At 42.5% G+C, this 19,041-nt stretch overlaps 1 protein-coding gene across 11 annotated transcripts in view; it reads right to left on the bottom strand.

Annotated features, from left to right (window-relative positions):
* The window catches only part of SRPK2 (SRSF protein kinase 2), a 310,240-nt gene that overhangs the window by 45,704 nt on the left and 245,495 nt on the right, over nucleotides 1-19,041 (bottom strand). The window lies entirely within an intron of this gene.

Here is a 19,041-nt window from a genome sequence, read left to right as displayed (position 1 = left end):
AGTGTCTACAATGTTCTGAGAGTGAGGGTGAAGGAACTGGGGGCACAGGTGGTGTTCTCATTGATCCTTCCAGCCAAGGGCATGGGCTCAGGCACAGACACACACATCCAGGAAGTAAATGCATGGCTGCACAGATGGTGTCACCATGAGGGCTTCAGCTTCCTTGACCATGGGATGCTCTTTCGAGAAAGACCACTGAGCAGAGATGGGGTCCACCTATCAAGGAAGAAGAGTATCTTTGGAAACAGACTGGCTAACCTAGTAAGGTTACCTAGGGAGGTGGTGGAATCTCCTTCCTTTGAGGTTTTTAAGGTCAAGCTTGACAAAGCTCTGGATGGGATGATTTAGTTGGGGATTGGTCTTGCTTTGAGCAGGGGGTTGGACTAGATGACCTCCTGAGGTCCCTTCCAACCCTGATATTCTATGATTCTAAGGTGGGCTTAAAACTAGGTTTGACAGGAATAGGAGACAAAAGCCCACAGGTAAATCCAAAACATGGAGACCTTGAGGAAGGGTTGGAAGCTGGGAGGAACACGGGCAATCACAGCAAGGACAAAGGAGAAACAAGAAGGAATATAGAGGGGAAATCTACTGACCATGTTATATGTTTGTATACTAATGCTACACGTATGGGGAATTAACAGGAAGAACTAGAAATACTAGTGAATAATCACAGTTATGACATAATTGGCATCACAGAACTTGGTGGGATAATTCACTACTGGACTATTGGCATAGAAGGGTAGAGCTTGTTCAGGAATGTCAGGCAGGGAAAAAAGAGAGGTGTTTTCTTGTATTCGAAAGATGCATACAGTTGCACTGAGGTTGCAATAGAAGTGGAAGGCAGACCCGTTGAAAGTCTTTGGGTAAGGATAAAAGGGATATAAAAAACCAAGGGTGATGTCATGAGAGGTGTCTATTATAGATCACTTAATAAGCAAGAAGAGGTGAATGGGGCTTTTTTAAAACAACTAACAAAATAATCCAAAACACAGGACTTGTTGGTGATGGGTGGACTTCAACTAGCCAGACATCTGTTGGGAATATAATACAGCAGGGTACAGATTACCCAACAAGTTCTTGGAATGCACTGCAGACAACTTTTTATTTCCGAACATGGAGAAAGCGATGAGGGAAGAAGCTATTCTAGATGTGATGCTGTCAAAAAGGGAGGAACTGGTTGAGTATTTGAAGGAAGAAGGCCACTTATATGAAAGTGATCGTGAAATGATAAGAGTTCACAATCCTAAGGAATGGTAAAATGGAAAACATCAGAATAAAGACAACGGACTTCAAGAAGGCAGACTTCAGCAAACTAAGAGAATTGGTAGGTAAGATCCCTAAGGGAAAAAGGAGTTCAGGAGAATTGGCAGTATTTTAGAGAGACATTATTAAGGGCACAAAAGCAAACAAACACAATACATAGGAAAGCTAGGAAGAGACCCCCTGGCTTAACCAGGATATCCTGAACGACCTGACACTCAAAATAGAGTCCTATAAAAAGTGGAAACCCTAAGTCAAATTATGAAGGATGAATATAAAAAAACAGCACAAGCATGTAGGGACAAAAGTAGAACGGTGAAGACAAAAAATGAAATTAAACTAGCTAGGGGCACAAAGGATACCATCAAAACATTTACAAATACTTTAGAAGCAAGAGAAAGACTAAGGACAGGGTAGGCCCATTACTCAACCAGGAGAGAGAGACAACAACAGAAAACTCAGCAGCGGCTGAAGTGTTATATGCCTTTTTTGTTTCACTAAAAAAGGTTAGCTGTGATTGGAAAATATACATAGTGAAAATCGGTGTAAATGGGGAAGGATCTGAGGCTAAAATAGGAAAAGAACAAGTTATGAATTACTTAGACATGTTAGATGTCTTCAAGCCGGTAGGGACTGATGAAATACATCCTAGAATATTTAAGGAACTGACTGAGGAGATCTGTGAGCTAGCCATTAGCGATTATCTTTGAGAACTTGTAGAGGATGGGACAGATCCCAGAGGACTAGAAAAGGGCAAACACAGTACCTAGCTATAAAAAGAGGAATAGGGACAACCCAGGGAATTTTAGACTACTTAGCTTAACTTCTATACCCAGAAAGATAATGGAGAAAATACTCAATCAATTTGTAACACCTAAAAGACAATAAGGAGATAAGTAACAGACAACATGGATTTGTCAAGGACAGTTAGAGAAACACCTATCAGAGATGGTCTAGCTAATACTTAGTCCTGACTCAGTACAGAGGTCTGGACTAGATAACCTACCAAGGTTCCTGCAGTTCTACATTTCTATGATTACCTAGACAATTCCTAACAGGTGTTTGACTAACCTGTTCAGTTTATTACACCTTTTATTCTGAATCCATTTTGTAGTATACAGAATGAATTAAGCTGTCAAGCGATTAAAAAATTAATTGAGATTAATTGCACTGTTAATAACAGAATATCATTTATTTAAATATTTTTGGATATTTTCCACATTGTCAAATATATAGATTTCAATTACAACACAGAATACAAAGTGTACAGTGCTCACTTTATATTTATTTTTTATTACAAATATTTGCACTGTAAAAAACAAAAAATAGTATTTTCAGTTCACCTAATACAAGCACTGTAGTGCAATATCTTTAGCATAAAAGTTGAACTTACAAATGTAGAATTATGTACAAAAAATAACTGCACTAAAAAATTTAAAAATGTAAAACTTTAGTGCCTACAAATCCATTCAGTCCTACTTCTTGTTCAGCCAATTGCTCAAACAAGTTTGTTTACATTTGCAGGAGATAATGCTGCCTGCTTCTTTCTTTACAGTGTGACTTGAAAGTAAGAACAGGCTTTCGCATGGCACTGTTGTAGCCGGCGTTGCAAGATATTTACGTGCCAGATGCACTAAAGATTGATATTTCCCTTCATGCTTCAAACACCATTCCAGAGGACATGCGTTCATGCTGATGACTGGTTCTGCTCGATAACAATCCAAAGTGATGCAGACCAACGCACGTTCATTTTCATTATCTGAGTCAGATGCCACCAGCAGAAGGATAATTTTCTTTTTTGATGGTTTGGATTGTGTAATTTCTGTATCAGAGTGTTGCTCTTTTAGGACTTCTGAAAGCGTATTCCACACCTCCTCCTCCTCCGATTTTGGAAGGCACTTCAGATTCTTAAACCTTGGGTCAAATGCTATAACTATTTTTAGAAATCTCACATTGGTACCTTCTTTGTGTTTTGTCAAATCTGCAGTAAGTGTTCTTAAAATGAACATGTGCTGGGTCATCATCCGAGACTGCTATAACATGAAATATATGGCAGAATGTGGGTAAAACAGAGCACGAGACATGTAATTCTCCCCCAAGGAGTTCAGTCACAAATTTCATTAATGCATTATTTTTTTAAAGGAGCATCATCAGCATGGAAGCATGTCCTCTGGAATGGTGGCTGAAGCATGAATGGGCATACAAATGTTTAGCATATCTGGCACATAAATACCTTGAAATGCCGGCTACGAAAGCGCCATGCGAATGCCTGTTCTCACTTTCAGGTGATACTGTAAATAAGAAGAGGGCAGCATTATCTCCTGTAAATGTAAACAAACTTGTTTATCTTAGCGATTTGCTGAACAAGAAGTAGGACTGAGTGGACTCGTAGGCTCCAAAGTTTTACATTGTTTTGTTTTTGAGTGCAGTTATATACCAAAAAAGTTCTACATTTGTAAGTTGCACTTTCACAATAAAGAGATTGCACTACAGTACTTGTATGAGGTGAACTGAAAAAGTACTATTTCTTTTATCATTTTTACAGTGCAAAATATTTGTAATCAAAAAATAATATTAAGTGAGCACTGTACACTTTGTATTCTGTGTTCTAATTGAAATCAATATATTTGAAAATGTAGACAAACATCCAAAATTATTTAATATATTTCAATTGGTATTCTATTGTTTAACAGTGCGATTAATCACGATTAATTTTTTTGTATTAATTGCGTGAGTTAACTGCGATTAACTGACAACCCTAGAATGAACATATTCAAACAGAGAGAAAAGAAAGCTAAAAAGTCCACAAAATATCTAAAGATAAAGTGCTCCCAAAGGACCCATCTTCTTTCACTTTTCTAATAGATATCAGGGTGGTATTCTTCAAAAGCCCACATCAGGATACACTCATAGGCACTCATAGTATCCAGGTCACAATTTTCAAAACTACTTAATCTATGTGCCAAACTTGTGATGCCATCAAGTGGCACGATACTTAAAAGTCCAGAGAACGCCTCTTTTGTGACAAGAAGCCCCCAAATAATGAAGCCCCCAAAATCACTAGTTACTTCAGAAATCCTTGGCAGAAGCATTTAGTTTTAAACTTCCAATATAAAGGCCAAAAATTCAACAGAACCTCTATCCATCTTTCAGTTTGGTAGAAACCCTCATATTTCAAATTGGGGTTTGGATACCATAAGAAGCTTCTAATTAACCTCACTCTAAGGCACTTTCTGACAAATTAAGGCTTGAGCACTGACTGCTGTACCACACTTGAGCAAGGTGCCTTTTGCTGTTTCAGTGAAAAAGCACCCAAACATGGCCAATTCATAACCTTCTGAAAAACCTTAGTTCACATCTCCGCAGTATAGGGTATACTTTGGTAGCTAAATTTTTTGACAATTTTTCATTTGCACTAAGCATGATACCTCCCAGGAATGCAGGATCTGAGCAGAAGCTTATCATGAAATTGCTGCTCCTAGGTGCCGAGGACAGGGAGATTATATCTTCTGTGTCTTAATGCATGCCCTCCATCTCCCGGCTCCTGGACAGCATAGAAAAAACTGCAGCCTGACTCCCAAGCAGAGGGGCTAAGAATCCAATGTGTGGGTGGTGGGAGAGAGAAATGACTGGGACAAACAGGCAGTGGAGGGCAGGGGGACTGGGAGTGAACTAGTGGGAGAAGAAGGGGGAACAATGACTAGGAGCCAGATCAGATGAGGAGCTGAGGTGGGAGGAGAGGGATTAGATTTGGGCTGGCTAAGCATTGCGGAATAAGGAACCTGGGTGGAAGGACTGGAAGCAGTGGGATGGGGAGACTGAGATCGAAGGAGGAGACTGGAATTCCCAGGCAGGGTGTCTGGGAAGGAAAGTGGGATGAGGACCCTGGGGATGGAGATTTGATTCACTGGGTAGCCTTCAGGAGAGAATTAGGACTGGCTGGGCAAGGAGACTGGGACGGTGGGGTGGGGGAGAGACATGACTGGCAGAAGGACAGACTAAAGGCGATGGGTAGAAGGGTCACTGACAGCCATAGAACATTCCCCTCCAGAATCTGGAATAGAATCCAAGATTCCTGAGTCATAAGAACATAAGAAGCGCCATACTGAGTCAGACCAAAGGTCTATATAGCCCAGTATCCTGTCTCTCACCATGGCCAGAGCCAGATGCTTCAGACGGAACAAACACAATAGGGCAATTTCAAGTGATCCATCTCCTCCATGATGTCTGGACCTCCCTGGGAAACCCCAAAGCATGAAGCCATGATTCACAGCACATCACAACGGCTGCTGCCATTGACTTTGAAGATGTATCTGCTACATCAACCACTGATTGAAAAGTGGTCCTGGCAATCAACTTGCCATCCTCAATGAGAACCTGGAATTGTGATCTCTCTTAGTGCAGAAACTTGTCAATGAAGTCCAGGAATTTGGAATCGTTCAAATAATCATATTTAGCCAACAGTGATTGGTAATTAGCTATTCTGAACTAAAGGCTAGGAACATAAGAAGGGCCTTACTGGGTCAGATCAATGGTCCATCTAGCCCAGTATCCTGCCTAGTGCCAGATTCTTCAGAGGGAATTAACAGAACAGGGCAATATATTGAGCAATCCATCCCCGGTTGTCCAATTCCAGCTTCTGGCAATCACAGGCTTACAGTCAGTCTTGAGTGGTAATAGCTAATTTAGAAGCCTTTATTTTGTATGTATAGTTGTGATTATTTTTTCTCAATGTGCACACTTTGCATATAACAATGAATTTCATCTGTCATTTTGTTGCCCACGCAGTGTAGTTGTAGCCAGGCCAGTCGCAGGATATTAGAGAGGCAAGGTGGGTGAGGTAATATCTTTTATTGGATCAACAACTTTTGGTGAGAGAGACAAGCTTTTGAGCCACACAGAGCTCTTCTTCAGGTCTGGGAAAGGAACTTCCAGCATCACAACAAAATGCAAGGTGGAACAGATTGTTTAGCTGCAGCATAAGTACTTAACACATATTGTACTGCACCATTCAAGGTAGAGACACCGCTGAAGTCACAGGACAAAATGAGGATGTTAGTGGGTTACAGTTTGTTGTAATAAGCCATAAATCCAGTGTCTCTGTTCAGTCCATGATTTTTAGTGTCCAGCAGAGTAATGAATTTAACCCCCCAGGCTCATCTTTTGAAAGTGTTGTGCAGGTTTCCTTTGAAGTTGAGGACCGATAGGTCAGATATAGAGTGATTGTTTTGTGAAAAGTGTTCACTCACAGGTGATGTGGTGTTTTTGTCTTATCATTTTTCTGTGAGAGTTCATTTGGGAGCGTAGTGATTGTCTGGTTTCACCCTACATAGTTGTTACTGGGGCAGTTAGTGTGCTGGATGAGGTATTCCACATGTGATAGTCGTGTAGAATCGATGGAGCTTGTGTTGTGTGGGGTGTTGAACATTGTAGTAGTGGAGATAATGTCTGCAGGTTTTGAATCTGTTGTTCTGGCAGGGTCTGGTGATGCTTTGAGTTGGTGTGTTCTGGTCTGTAGAGAGCTTGCTTTTGATGATGATGTGCGTGGAGAGACTAGGGGGGTGTTTTGAAGTGGGAGTGCAGGAAAGATTTCTTTCAGGATGGGGTCCCCATCGAGCATAAGTTGTAAAAGTTTGAGGATACCCCGTATAGGTTCCAGTGTGGGCGGGGGAGTAGGTGACAACTATGGGTGTTTTATTTCTGTATTGAAGTAGATTCTCTCAGGGTATTTGGGTGGCCTGATCCATGACATGATCTACTGTTCTGATGCGGTGTCCTTGTTTGGAGAAAGCAGTGATAAGGTGTGCATCTCAAATTTTCTTCTTGGAGCATATTGTAGAATCTAAGTGCCTGGCTGTAGGTAACAGATTTCTTGGTGTGTTTGGCATGGTTACTGGATCTATGAGGCTAGGTGTGGTGATCTGTGGGTTTCTTGTATATGGTTGTTTGTAGGGTTCCAGTTGCTGAAACTGATTGTGGTTTCCAGCAAATTGATGCTAGTGTGGGAGAGAGTTTAACTGATGGATGGTGGTTGCTGAAATTGTAGTGGAAATCTATGAGGGAGTTTACCTGTCTGTCCAGGTAAATATCATTGATGTATATGATCTTAGGTATATGATTTGTTTTGTGGTGCATGTGTCCACAAACTGTTCTTCAATGTAGCCCAAAGAGAGGCTGACATATTGGCATGCTATGGTTGTTCCCACGGTCTGGACAAAGTGCTGTTGAATGTGAAATTGTTATGGGTGAGGATGAAATGGATGAGTTTGACTATGCGTTTGGGGTGGATAGCTGAGGGCTGCCTGTGGTCTTGTAAACATTTGAGGCAGGCAGCTATGCTGTCATTGTTTTCTTTTGTTGCCCAGTCAGCCATTTTTGTGAGATCTCCTTGCATTCAGCTTTGGATTTAATTATCTTGATTTGGATTTAACTGTAGGTATTTGCTTGGTAAGGCATAGGTATAAGTTAAAACAGTACAGCAATGAGCCTATAGGCCTCAGGCCTGTAATACAATGGTTTAAATAAACAAGGCAGAAGACCCAAAAGCTTTGGCATATGCAGCTAACCACAAGTAGCCGTAGATCATAAAATAGAATACCGTAATCTCTAAACTGATGACAGGTAACCAAAAGATGCTAGCTTGGGATATTTTGAGTTATGATCATCTGCAAATGCCTGACCACAAGAGTGCCATGGTAACTCACTGATATATATTCTAATAAGCTTGAAATAAAAGCCCTGGTAACCTATGGGAGAAGTTTCAGAGTAACAACCGTGTTAGTCTGTATTCGCAAAAAGAAAAGGAGTACTTGTGGCACCTTAGAGACTAACCAATTTATTTGAGCATAAGCTTTCGTGAGCTACAGCTCACTTCATCGGATGCATACTGTGGAAAATACAGAAGGTGTTTTTATACACACAAACCATGAAAAAATGGGTGTTTATCACTACAAAAGGTTTTCTCTCCCCCCACCCTACTCTCCTGCTGGTAATAGCTTATCTAAAGTGATCACTCTCCTTACAATGTGTACGATAATCAAGGTGGGCCATTTCCAGCACAAATCCATGGTTTAACAAGAAAGTCTGAGTGGGGGGGAGGTAGGAAAAAACAAGGGGAAATAGGTTACCTTGCATAATGACTTAGCAGGCGTCACCTTCAGCCCCCAACTAAAACCCCTCCAACGCATTATTAAGGATCTACAACCTATCCTGAAGGATGACACAACACTCTCACAAATCTTGGGAGACAGGCCAGTCCTTGCCTACAGACAGCTCCCCAACCTGAAGCAAATACTCACCAGCAACCACATACCACACAACAGAACCACTAACCCAGGAACCTATCCTTGCAACAAAGCCCGTTGCCAACTGTGCCCACATATCTATTCAGGGGACACCATCACAGGGCCTAATAACATCAGCCACACTATCAGAGGCTCGTTCACCTGCACATCCACCAATGTGATATGTGCCATCATGTGCCAGCAATGCCCCTCTGCCAGGTACATTGGTCAAACTGGACAGTCTCTACGTAAAAGTATAAATGGACACAAACCAGATTTCAAGAATTAACATTCATAAACCAGTCGGAGAACACTTCAATCTCTCTGGTCACGCGATTACAGACATGAAAGTTGCGATATTACAACAAAAAAACTTCAAATCCAGACTCCAGCGAGAGACTGCTGAATTGGAATTCATTTGCAAATTGGATACAATTAACTTAGGCTTGAATAGAGACTGGGAGTGGCTAAGTCATTATGCAAAGTAACCTATTTCCCCTTGTTTTTTCCTACCCTCCCCCCCTCAGACGTTCTTGTTAAACCCTGGATTTGTGCTGGAAATGGCCCACCTTGATTATCATACACATTGTAAGGAGAGTGATCACTTTAGATAAGCTATTACCAGCAGGAGAGTGGGGTGGGGGGAGGTATTTTTTCATGCTTTGTGTGTATGAAAAGATCTTCTACACTTTCCACAGTATGCATCCGATGAAGTGAGCTGTAGCTCACGAAAGCTTATGCTCAAATAAATTGGTTAGTCTCTAAGATGCCACAAGTACTCCTTTTCTTGTTGCAAGGATAGGTTCCTGGGTTAGTGGTTCTGTTGTGTGGTATGTGGTTGCTGGTGAGTATTCGCTTCAGGTTGGGGGGCTGTCTGTAGGCAAGGACTGGCCTGTCTCCCAAGATTTGTGGGGGTCGGGGGAAAACCTGGATTTGTGCTGGAAATGGCCCACCTTGATTATCATACACATTGTAAGGAGAGTGATCACTTTAAATACGCTATTACCAGCAGGAGAGTAGGGTGGGGGGAGAGAAAACCTTTTGTAGTGATAAACACCCATTTTTTCATGGTTTGTGTGTATAAAAACATCTTCTGCATTTTCCACAGTATGCATCCGATGAAGTGAGCTGTAGCTCACGAAAGCTTATGCTCAAATAAATTGGTTAGTCTCTAAGGTGCCACCAGTACTCCTTTTCTGTGGGAGAAGGGCACCCCAACATTAATTGGGTGATGAAATACAAACAAGGAAAAGGGGAGAAATCCCTACTGAATTATGCATAGTGGGGTTAGTGCAACATATTATAATAGTTGTATCCTAGCCTGCAAGAGATTTGGGAGATGGCAGTATGACAACCACTGGTGATGGTGATCAGGAAGATAATGACTAAAATTTCAGGCTGTTCTGCAAGGGATGGATCTATTGATGGTTCCGCTGGAGGGAAACCATGACTGGACGATGGAATGGGGGACAGACACTTGCCATAAGTTGCATCTCCTGGTAGTCGGGTTGCCCACATTCTAACTGCACAAAACTGAACACCCTTGCCCTGCCTGTTCCCAAAGGCCACGCCCCTGCTCCACCCCTTCTCTGAGGCCCCACCCCCGCTCACTCCATCCCCTCACTTGCCACCACTTGCCTCCCTCAACAACTCGTTTTCACTGGGCTGGGGCAGTGGGTTGGGGTGCAGGAGAGGGTGAGGGCTTTGTCTGGGGGTATGAGCTCTGGGTTGGGGCCAGGGATGAGAGGTTTGGTGTGCAGGTGGGGGATGGGGAGTAGGGCTAAGGGGTTCAGCTTGCAGGAGGGGACTCCAGTCTGAGGCAGGAGATTGGGGTGTGGGAGGGGCTCTGGGCTGCAGCCAGGGATGAGGGCTTTGAGGTAGAGGAGGCGGCTCTGGGCAGTTTGGAGGGGTTTGGAGTGTGGGAGGGGGTTCCAAGCTGGGGTAGAGGTTGGGGTGCAGAAGGAGGTTCAGGTGCAGGAGGGAGCTCAGGGCTGGGGGTTGGGGTGCAGGAGGGGGTGAAGGATGTGGGCTCTTAGCGGCGCTCACTTCAGGCGGTCAGCCGCAAGCAGCAACATGTCCCTTGGCTCCTAGGCAGAGGCGCAGCCAGGCGTTTCTGCATGCTGCCTTGGCACGCAGGCACCAGCCTCTCAGCTCCCATTGCCCGTGGTTCCCAGAGCCCCCGTGGCCGTTCCTCCGCCTAGAAGCCAAGGGACATGTTGCCACTTCCATGGAGCCACACAGAGCCAGGTAGGGAGCCTGCAAGTCCTGCCAACCAGACTTTTAGAGGCCCGCCGCCAAGGTCCCTTATTGAACGGGCGTTCCAGTCAAAAAATGGACACCTGACAACCCTATCTGGTGGAGTTAGGCCCTTTCTTCATGAGGAAAAGCCCTGACAGTGATAGACATTGGGGATCAGGGAGATAAAAATATCATCAGGTGTAGCCTAAGTCTCTGCTCTCCCTGGTCCTGTACCCCTCTCCCCACAATCTGACAGAGCCACAGCAGTTATAGTTTGCACCACAGTCTGAAGAGGCAGAGCCTATACTGTAGGTGGTTGAGGGTCCCTGTGGGTGCTTTTTGTCAGTGCTGTGGTTCCCAATGTTTAGGCTTAGTTGGAACCATAGGTATCATTGCCACAAGAAACCGATGTGTTATGTAAAGCCTCCGCTCAAATGCGATTGTAAGATCTGTAACTTGTATCATTAAGTTCTGCAACCTTGTTGCAGACTTTGTAACTTCAGTTACTGTTAGCACAGCCTTTTAAGTTTTGTAACCTTTGCAAACTCTGTAACCTTTTCAAGTTACCACTTGTATGAACTGCCACGCTTTGTAATATCCCATCGTGCAATCAGAGAGTGTGTGAACAAGGGAGTGTGTGTGTGGAAGATAAGGGAGTGTGAGGGGAACTGGGCAGAGAGGAACTGCAAGGAGAAAAGAGCCCGGAGCCAGGTGTGTCTGATATAATCTGCCCTGAGAAGGCAATCACGGAGTGCTGTAAAGAAAAGATGCATGAAAGGAACAGGGACTGGGAAAGTTTCTCGGTGACGGACACAGAAGAAAAACTCAGTGTACGTGACAGGAGTGCCCACTTCCAAAATAAAAAGGAAGCAGCCACACACACAAGCAGCTGCTCCTTGACCTGCTCACGAGCCCAGATCCGTGACCGCAGGCGGACACACCAGATCTACCACGCTTCGGCTTCTTGGTTTCCCATGCTGTCTCCGGTAACCCTCAGCCTGTGTAAGTGTGTGGGTACATGGGGATATGAATGCAGTGTATAAATAAGCTCCTTCTCTTTTCTGTCTGACTTAACAGCAGCATTGTAATAAAACTAATACAAGTGTGACCCTGGGTTGGTTTTTAGGGGAACAGAGGTAACACAATGGAGCCCTGGATTTTTGGGCATTCTTGTCATGACCCTCAGACTTAGGACATTCTAACTCCTTATGGACTGAAAGGGAAGACTTGTTCAACATAGGCAGAGTTGCATCCAACTTCTTTGAAGTGGAATTAGAGGAGAATTTGCGCACGTATTTATGAGAGCACTCTCTGCCTTCCTTGCAAGACCCCAATGCAATCCCTTGCTCCTAAGTAGGACCTTGTGGTAGGAAGTGCACTGGGCGGGGGGGGGGGGGGTAATCTCCCAGCCTAGGTCTGACTGCAGACTCATGGCTTTCTATGTTAGGTACTCCTTGAGGTGAAGTTCCTGCCCCTCACAGGTACAACTGAAGAAAGAGCAGCAGATACTGCACCATGCTGTGATGTGAGCTTCCCCAAGGCAGTACAGACAAGGCTGATGGTCATCACTGACCGTGAAGGAGAATGGACAAGAAACACAGATTTTGGAGCCTGGAATCCTGGGCATAGTCCACTACTCATAAAAAGATATGTGCCTGGGAAGTGGGGAGAGGGGGAAAGGAGAGGGCAGGGTTTTCCGCAGAATGGGGAATCTAACTATAAAACTTAGCTAAAACTACAGAGTAAAATTTGAAACTATTTACTATATATATAGACACACACACACCCTTACAGATGAAAGAATAAAACAAGGCAAAGCTCTGGACACTGGGAGTTCTGAATCAAGCCATATGGCAATAAGAAGAAACTGAAGAGGCGGTCAGTCCTCTCTTCCCTTTATAACCTCAGTTGGAGCCACAAGGAGAGCGAGGGCTTATGCACGGACCAACAGACATTGCTTTCAAGAATTCTCTCAGGCACATGGAGCACACTGCAATACACGTAGGGACCAGCACTCAAAGAATTTCCGCTTTTCCAGTTTACTTTTTTTAAAACATAAGAAATTACATACACACACACACACAAAACACTACATTAAAAGAATGTTAAGGTTAAGAGGCTGCTAAGGTATTAGTGTGATGTTAAGGTACTAGTTCCCTGGTGCAGTTTATGTTAAACTAGGTAAGATGGGGGTGCTTATTAATTAAGGCCCTGGACTTTTTTCTAGGTTTTGCTTAGTTTTCTTTTAAGCTTCTCATAGACCTTTGAATTAATTTATTACAGTGAGGTTCTGCATCAGTTACCTTACTTAAATACTGAATTAATATATCTACAGTACTGTAGTCTCTTAATCCACTAATTTTAAAATTGAGTACCTATGCCTGGGATGATGCTCGTGCAAACCTAATGCTCATGCCCAATGAACTTTCATATTTCCCCCTATCTGGTTACAGATTTCTCCTCTTACCATCTCTCCCACTGTTTTATTAGGATTGAAATTACCAATAGATTTACCATTAGGTAACTGACACAGATCAAAACAGTCACAAGTAAAATCCTGGAGTCTTTGAAGTCTGTGGCAAAACTCCCAACGAATGGAATGGGGCAAGGATTTGACCTGAAGTCTTATGCACCTTCTATACAAGGGATCTGCAGAGACTTTCTGGCTTTGGGTCTGGATTAGAAGCCAAGAAAAGTCTCTCCTTTGCTTTTAATTTCCTGCAACCTTATCTAAAATGTTTTGCTGTTATAGTCGCTGAATTATAAAATTGTGCCTCATCTTTTTGTAAAAAAATGTTGTCATCCTCTTCACTGCAAAGGATGTCAAGGAGATTCCCAAACCTGAGCCATTCTTTTTAGGTAACAAATCTGAGGAACTGTCCCCGATTGAGGTGTCATTAAGAGTAGGTTTTAGAACAAACGGATAGATTAAACAGTAATAACTCACCAGGATCAGATGGTATTCACCAAGAGTTCTGAAGGAACTCAAATATGAAATTGCAGAACTACTAACTTTAGTATGTAACCTATTAATTACATCAACCTCTGTTCCAGATGACTGGAGGATACCTAATGTAACGCTGATATTTATAAAAAAGGTTTCAAAAGTGATACTGACAATTACAGGTGCACCTTCAGTACCAGGCAAAAAACCTATAGTAAAGAACAAATTATCAATCATATAAACAAACACAATATGTTGGGGAAGAGTCGAACGGCTTTTGTAAAGGGAAATCATGCCTCACCAATCTATTACCATTCTCTGAGACAACCAGCATGCAGACAAAGATGATCCAGTGAATACAGTGTACTTGGAGTTTCAGAAAGTCTTTGGCAAGGTCCCACACCAAAGGCTCTCACACAAATTAACCAGTCATGGGATAAGAGGGAAGGTGCTTTCATGGATTCATAACTGGTTAAAAGTTAGGAAACAAAAGGTAAGAATAAATGGTCAGTTTTCACAATGGAAAGAGGTAAATAGTGGGGTTCCCCAGAGAGGTATACTGGAGCCAGTGCTGTTCAACATTTTTATAAATGACCAGGAAAAAGGTGTGTAAACAGTAAGGTGGCAACATTTGCAAACAATATTAATTACTCAAGATAGTAAGGTCCAAAGCTGACTGTGAAGAATTACAAAGGGATCTCAAAAAACTGGGTGACTAGGCAACAAACTAGCAGACGAAATTCAATGTTGACAAATGCAAAGAAATACACAATTGAAAAAATAATCCCAGCTATACATACAAAATGCTGGGGGTCTAAATTAGTTGCTACCACTCAAGAAAGAGATCTTGGAATCATCATTGATAGTTCTCTGAAAACATCTGCTCAGTGTGCTGCAGCAGTCAAAAAAGCTAACAGAATCATAGAATCTGGAAGGGACCTTGAGATTCCCCTTAGTCCAGTCCTCTGCACTCATAGCAGGACTAAGTATTATCTAGACTATCCCTAACAGGTGTTTGTTTAGCCTGCACTTAAAAATCTCCAATAATAGAGATTCCACTATCTCCCTAGGCAATTTATTCCAGTGCTTAACCACCCGGACAGTTAGGAAGGTTTTCCTAATGTCCAACCTAAACTGCCCTTGCTACAATTTAAGCCCATTGCTTCTTGTCCTATCCTCAAAAGTTAAGGAGAACAATCTTTCTCCCTCCTCCTTGTAACAACCGTTTTTGAACTTCAAAGCTTTTATCATGTCCCCTCTCAGTCTTCTCTTCTCCAAATTAAACAAACCCATTTTTTTCAATCTTCCCACACAGGTCATGCTTTCTAGACCTTTAATCATTTTTGTTCCTCTTCTCTGGACTTTCTCCAATTTGTCCACATCCTTCCTGAAATGTGGCCTCCAGAACTGGCCACAATACTCCAGTTGAGGTCTAATCAGCACAGAATAGAGCAGAAGAATTACTTTTCATGTCTTGCTTACAACAGTCCTGCTAATACATCCCAAAATGATGTTTGGTTTTTTTGCAACAGTGTTGACTCCTATTTATCTCGTGACCCCCAGATTCCTTTCTGCAGTACTCCCTAGGCAATCATTTCCCATTTTGTATGTGTGCAACTGATTGTTCTTTCCTAAGTGGAGTACTTTGCATTTGGCCTTATTGAATTTCGTCCTATTTGCTTCAGACCCTTTCTCCAGTTTGTCCAGATCATTTTGAATTTTAATCTTATCCTCCAAAGCACTTGCAACCCCTCCCAGCTTGGCATCCTTTGCAAACTTTATAAGTGTACTCTCTATGACATTAACTAAATCATTGGTGAAGATATTGAACAGAACCGGACTCTGCAGGACCCCACTTGATATGCCCTGATAATGTTGTTCTTTACTATTGTTTCACCCAATTTGCCTGGTATATTGGAATTGGAAAAGGTACAGAGAAGGGATACAAAATGATCAAGAGTATGGAACAATTTCTTTACCAGGAGAGATTAAAAAGACTGGGACTGTTCAGCTTAGAAAGGAGACGACTCAGGGTGGGGGGACATATAATCATGAATGATGTGAAGAAAGTGAATAAGGAAGTGTTTATTTACCCACTCACATAACACAAGAAGCCAAGGTCACTCAATGAAATTAATAGGCAGCAGGTTTAAAACAAACATAAGGAAGTGCTACTTCACACAGTAAAAATTCAACCTATGGAACTCGTTGCCAGGGACTGTTGTGAAGGCCAAAAGGATAACTGGGTTCAAAAAAGAATTCGATAAATTCATGGAGGATAGGTCCATCAATGGCTATTAGCCAAAATACTCAAGGATGCAACCCCAAGCTCCAGGGGTCCCTAAACTTCTGACCATCAGAAGCTAAGACTTGAGAACTGGGAATGGATCATTTGATAATTGCCCTGTTCTTACATTCTCTCCAACATCTGGCACCAGCCACGGTCATACATATGGGGTAGTCATACATATGGGGTAGTCATACAGAGTGATCTGGATCACTTGGTAAGCTGGGCGCATTCAAACAAAATGATTTTAAAATGGCCAAATGCAAAGTTATACATCTAAGAGCAAGGAATGCAGGCCATACCTATCCGAATAGGTAACTGTATCCTAAAAATCAATGACCCTGAAAAAGATCTAGAGAGCATAACTCAGCATCGTCTCCCAGTGCAATCTTGATTTCATCTATGTTACAGACATCTCACTTTCTTTCTTTCTTCTTTTTTTTTTTTAATGACTCAAACTGAAAGTATATGCCAGATTTTTTTTAATTTTGCAAAAAGTTCTCCTGTACTCTGTTCCAAATTATAGTTTAAAGCCCTTTCAGTTTTGAACGAAGAAAACTGGTATCTCCTTTACTTAAGTAAAGACCATATAATCTAAGTCTGCCTCTTAGCAGAAGGCATTACACAAAGCTCTGTCAAACCAAAGCTTTCTTTTCTACATTATCACCTCATTCATCCATTTGTCGGTGTGGTCTTTTTCTGTTGGCAAGAGATCACTGACAAGAAACCTTCATCAATAGACTGCAGTTTTCTCTTCTCTGCTCCCTAAAGTCATCTGAGCCTATCAAATCTTTTTCTTGTGTCAGTTTCCAAGTATTTGTATTAAGTGGAAATTCACCAGCATTCTCTAGGAGCATAGATTCTAGAGAGGGAAAAGACCTTTTAAAAGTTATCTAGTCCATCTCTTTGCCATCTCTTTTGTCCTTATACTTTTCTTGTCCTGGCACCTGGGAGGCAGCGTACCATCCCAGTCTCTCTATCTAGATCAAATGATCTGTGGTTCTTTTATAGTGCCCATCACTGTAGTATCTAAGCATCGATTCTGAGCCATGATTTCATTATTAAAGCATGTATCAAAACCACTTCTCTCTCCTTCCCCTTGAGTGATCATCTTTCAGTGCTTACTTTTCCTTCACTAGTTAAGACTACTATTCTCTGCTTCTTCCCAGTTTCATCATCCTCTAACTCAGCAAGTGCAGAATATTCTCTGGAACTCATTTATTTGCTATTCACTATGCTCAAAGACTGCTATGCCTGGCTCTGTTCCACACCAACACTTGTAACCATTCACAAACCTCCCAGTGTTCTCTAACCTTCCACACAGTTTTTAAATGAAGCCTGCTAAACAGATCACAACTAGCTGTAAAAAAACCTCACCAAACCAGTACTTTTTGAGTCAGCCATTCATACAGAAAATACAGACCCTATACCTGTTTTTCCAAAGTCTCACAAGCACATCTGAGGTCTTCTGCTCAATGCTAACGAAGCTAACTGTCTGACCTTTATTGTATTGTTCTTAATTTGTCTGTTTATTAGTCACTCACCAGCGCTCACACTTAGCTCCTGCCTCTAACTCGGATCAAAATGTATTTTATTAGGACTCATTCTTGATTCTGCCTTCACTTCAGCTGGCCTCCCAGACACCACTCATTTGGTATTTCCTCTTTCCTCTCCCCTACTTTAGTTTTGCCTTCCAGGATCATGCCTTGTTATTGCTCCTGCTAGTATTGCTTACTAAAAAGAGCTGGATGCAGCAGCAAAAAATAACATTCTCTGGTTTGGTTCACACCCTGCACCCGCTGGACCATACAAAAGCTATTCTGTCTAAGAGCAGCCCAGATGCAATTCTCCACTGCTGCTGTGCTTGGTAAGGAAGGAGAGGCGAACAGCCACGTAGCATATCTTCTGACCCCTTGCACAGGGGGCACAGCAGGGGGAGTACCATAGCACTGAGCACTACAGGAGATCCTGGACTGCTGCACAGCCCAGATGTAGCCCTGGGGAGCCAGAACAGGAACATGAGCAGTCCAGAATCTAAAAGCTGTGAAGATGGTGTCCCCCCAGACAGTTCAGAAGATGAAGCACAGAATCTTTCTCTAGGTCTGTGTTGCTCCTGCGCATAACACTTTTTATGGCATAGGAAAACTAGAGTGAAAGTGACCAGAGGCTTATTCCATTCAGGTTTTACTACTATTGCTGAGTGCCATGTGCAGGAGTCACAGTGCAAGTGTGATTCTTCCGCAAGGGAATTTCAAGTGTGGTGAAAAAGAGAGAGGAGGGCATGCAGGGTGGAATAACTGCAAACCCACTCCAGATGTACAGCTGATATGATATCCTGTATTATAACAAGGCAAAACCATGGAATCTACAGAGCCGTTCTTTAGCGAACAGCTGCTAACAATAACTTCTAAAGATTGGCTTGCTACCTATGAGCACTTGTAAAGCTCCTATACTTTATGATGTACTACCAAACTTTTAATAAGGAGCTCTCCCACAAAAACGTTCCATCACAGGGGACTATTCATGAGACAATCCCCCAGCAATAGACCTCCCCCCAAAATAATCATTTCTATATCCTTCCCCCCAAAAATCTAACTTCTTCCACTTCCATTCCAGCCCAATAATGGTCCCAACCATGGTTCCTCAGAATCCCATAAATAAAACACTAGGTGGCTCTTGCAGTATCCCTGTGGCTCAAGGATCTTGGGAAGGATAAACGACACGATGACTACATTTAATTAACTCCATCTTTATAAACTGTGGTGAGGGAGAGGAACAGAGAGTGCCTCAAGTCTACTGAAGTGGAAGTAGGGCCACAGGGTTTCGCCGCCATCACCTCCTTTCAGCCCTAGTGAGTGGTTTACTTTTGGGGGGTAATCTTCAATTAATTAATTAAAAGGAGCAGAAACTTACTTTATTATTTATTATTCTTAATTTTATTATTATTGTTTTAAAAAATAAAAGCTGTTTCATGGACCTAGAGGCTGGCTCAGTTAACAAGGAGATCCTACAAACTCCCTCCATCT

Source organism: Lepidochelys kempii, chromosome 1 (assembly GCF_965140265.1).
Source record: "Lepidochelys kempii isolate rLepKem1 chromosome 1, rLepKem1.hap2, whole genome shotgun sequence".
NCBI classification, from domain to species: domain Eukaryota; kingdom Metazoa; phylum Chordata; order Testudines; family Cheloniidae; genus Lepidochelys; species Lepidochelys kempii.
Note: the sequence above shows the minus strand (reverse complement) of the source record. Positions and strands in the feature narration are given on the sequence as shown.